The sequence below is a fragment of the Charadrius vociferus genome, unplaced genomic scaffold (assembly GCF_000708025.1).
Source record: "Charadrius vociferus isolate BGI_N301 unplaced genomic scaffold, ASM70802v2 scaffold39, whole genome shotgun sequence".
Lineage (NCBI taxonomy): Eukaryota > Metazoa > Chordata > Aves > Charadriiformes > Charadriidae > Charadrius > Charadrius vociferus.
The window spans coordinates 4,035,935-4,039,891 of NW_009650188.1; positions in this window are offsets into that span (position 1 = coordinate 4,035,935).

Here is a 3,957-nt window from a genome sequence, read left to right on the forward strand (position 1 = left end):
CATTACACGTGCCCTTTTGTGGGTTATTCTTTTTAAAACTTTTTTTTTTTTTTTTTTGACACATGGAAAAAAAAACCTGGGGCTTTCCCCTGGTTTAAAATTGCATTTGGTGTTCCCTTGGCCAGTGAAACCAGTCTGCAGCCACAGCACTTCAGCAGAAACCTGGGGAGCCAAGCGAAACACTGATGTGTGCCATGAATACAGTGTCTCGGAGGGGGTGGCAGTAGATTTCATCAGCTCAGACCTGTGGGGTGAGCTCTTCAGAAAGCCCCTCTGAGCAGAGATTTCTGGGTCCCACAGTCAGCCTGGAAAACACGGATCCCATTCGGCAGCAACAGTGCTAGCAGCCGGGTGGGTGGGTGATGGGGAGCCCACCAGTGCTGGGTCACGGGCAACATGCCACCAGCATCATTTCCTACCGATACAGCCTGGGGCTGCCACACGTACCTCCGTTTGCCCCTAAAGACCAAAACTGGAGGTCCTTATCCGCTACTTGCGGTACTCTTTGCCGAGGGAACCATCTTTTGCCGCCCCCCACCCAGCACTGGCCAGAGCACAGCTTCCCTGGGGCTTTTCTCGTCTGTTTGAGCAGAGCAAGGGACCGCGAACCAGTTTGGGGATGTTATTCTGAGTCTTCTTCCACTTTCCCCATCCTGGTTCTACCTCTGAGCCTTGGTGGGTCCCGGCTGTGTTTACAGGGAGATTTTAGCTGTTTCCTTATTTATTATTTATTTTTACAACTGGAACCACCTTCGTTGTGTTACTGAAGTGAACGACGCACAATGGTCTGTTTTCATTACTAACGCGATATTGTCATTATAAAATAAAATGTAAAGAGGAAAATACTGTGACAACATGATATTTTTTTTTTGGTTGTGGGCTTTCGATTAATTTTTACATTGTAAATTTGAATGACTTGCAAAGCATACTAAAGAAAGGTGCCTGTGTTGGATGGCTCAAGGGGCATTAACAGTTGCTTTAAAAGTTCCAATGTCAGGAACAGAAAAGCAAGGGGAAGACTTGTGAAGAGTAAAGCTTCGTGGTATTTGGCTGATTTAAGAGAACTAAACAGTTCACAGCAAGAATGAAAGCAGAAGTTTTTAATATACTAATTGCCAGGGTGTTCAGTACTGTTTGTATTGCTCAGCATTTGCTGAGCGCTTTACAGGACTTCAGTTTTCCATACTTATTTAATATTAGTAAGACACTGGTCTCTTACAAGCATAGGAGGATTCAAGTTAGGGCTGCTGCTTGCAAAAACTGCTTTTGAGTTGCTGTCATAAATAATACTTGACTTTTATCGATAACTCAGCTAATGATTGAATTCATTTACACAGGGGGGAAGTATGTGGCTTTAGAAGGGATATTAGAAAACATCCTACCTCTGTTGCAGCATGTGCTGTCTCCGAGGTCTGAGCAGTCCCCTGCGTCCCTACGGGATGCTTTGAGGGGGGTGGTGGGGTGATGTCTGCACCTCCAGGGACCGCGGGAGCACTGGAGGGCTGTCTGCGTCACGAGCGATGCAGTGAGGGGAGCATCCAAGTGTAGCACAGGCATGCTAATGCTCCGAATAAAAACCAAACAAAACATGTTTTTACGTTGTCTTCTTTCTACTTACTGCATGTTTTGGAAGCCAAAATTAACTGGCCTGTGTCAGCAGAGGAGAGTGTGAGTAGACTGCCATGGAGGAGCTGGCATCACAGGTGACTCTAACTGAGGATCACTTGGGTCCTGAGGTATTGCAATTAGCACAAGCCATCTTCTGCCATTAAAAAGCCTTTTATGAGCAACTGCATCTATAACGACACCTTATGTCTCTTCTAATACAGTCCAAGGATCAACGTTCATTGTAAAATACATCGTCTCTTCTCCATCCCTATTCCCTACAGCTGTCATCCACCTAACTGGATGAAGGTAGTTTAAACTGCCCTTTATCTTTTATTCACTATTTCATTAAACGTGGCCTTGTTTTACAAGGCAGATGGTTCGGAATTGCAGCAGTCTGCATGTATACCTGATCTTAGTGCATGTCAGAGGGAAGAAATGAGCTGAAGGGTGTCCAGGAAATACTGAAATTATCTGGCATGAAAGAGCAGCAAAACAGTCTAGAAGCAGATAGAAACAAAATCATGATTTTTTTTTTTAACTGCAGTTTCTAACTAAAAAAAAAAATATAATATTTTGTCCTGCACACCTTGAAGTTAATTTAAAACTGATTTTCCATTTAAAAGAACATTTAAATTGGCCAACAAAAAAAAAAACCAAAAAGTGAAAAAGAATTTAGAATGAAAATCTTTTTGAACTTTCCTTAGAAGGAAATTTGAGGCCGCGTCCATTCTCGATGCACCATGCATGGAAACGGGTGGCCCAGGCCGAGTCTCAGCCTCAGCGGTAGCCCTCAGGTTTCCCAGCTGATACTGGAGTATCCCATTTGCAGTGTAGCTTCATCGCTACAAGCCTGAGATGCTTCCCAAAGAGAAAACTCGGTCAATAAAACCATGTTTGCGTCCAGCGTGAGCTCTGTGATTGCTGGCAAAACCCAGTGGTAATATAACAAAGCCTTTAAAGCCTTGGGACGATAAAAAAGAAAAACCCCAACCCACAAAACAACATTGAGAAAGAGAAGCCAAAGCTTCCCGCGACTGCCTTTGGGCACGGCCGGCTGCGGTCACTTCCAATAAACCACAACCGAAGTTTCCCAGGGCGGAGGCTGCGAATTTGGAAGCAGCAGAGATTTGAGCTCCGGGGAGCAAATGTGAGGGCTGGCGCTGGTGTGTCCCCCCCCGGGGTGTGACACATACTTGCTCCGGGGCCAGGTTTCCATGAGCCGGGATGGGGGGTGGATGTATTTGGTGGAAAAAAACACCCGTTTCCCTCTGCCCTGGGACCCGGCGTGTTCCCAGCAGCAGCTTGGCGGGGTGGCATCGTCACTCAGTCGTCCCGTCTCCTCCTGTGGCCGGGGGTGTCCCTCCTCTGGCAGGACCAAGCAGCTTTAGGGCACGTATGTACGTGCACGAGTGGCCCCACGAAGACATGTATTTGGGCAGATGGATGTGCCTGTACAGGTGTATGGATGCTGAGCTTTCTGTTGCGTGCGCTGCAATGAATGCACACGCGTAACAATACACGTATGCAGGCAAATCCCTGTATGTGTACAACAGGATTTTTTTTTTTTTTAAAGATGGTCTGCAAATAAATGTTATAAAAGGTTGTTTAAATACATTTTTGAAGGAAGCTCCTCAGCAAAAGAGAGGCACTGAGCCATTTCCAATACCGCAAATGCCTTACCCAGCGTTCTGCAGCGCTGCTCCAGCCTCTGTGCCAGCCGGCGGGGAGGGAGCAGCTGGATGGCACCGCTTCCCCCTCTCTGCAGCTTTCGCTTCAAGGCCTTGGCCTCGAATAAAGCCCCAGAAATCACGGGTGATGTGTTTCCGTACCGCTCGTGTCCCTCTCGCTGCGCGTGTGGCTAAATGCCAAGGTTGCCAACCGGGTCCGGCTGCGTGCGGGTATCCTTACCCCCGGGGTGCCTTGGGAACTCATCAAAAATTAATGATAATATTTACACTTTCTGACACTGCCAGGGCGCTGAGGGCAGCGCCGGGCTCTGCAGCCCTCCTGCCCCTGCGGGGTTGGGCTGCCTGTGGTAGAGGGCATCTCCAGCATGGTGCAGCTGCGACCTGGGCTCAGCCGGCAGGGAGAAGGAGGGGACGAGAAACAGCTGGGAGAAATGCTGCTGGGGAATGGCCTCCAATGCATTTAAGCCCAGGTCCCCAGCCTGGCTCCTTCTTTGGCCTATTTTGGCTGATCTGGGATGCCTTCATTGGATGCGCTCTGCTCTACTTGCCCAGGGGCTGCGACACAGTCTTCTGCTTGGTGAGGTCCCTGCCTGCCCTGCTGTTGCCATCACCTCTTCTTCCCAGCCCACTCCTGCTGGCAGATGTTCTATTTGTAGGGGTT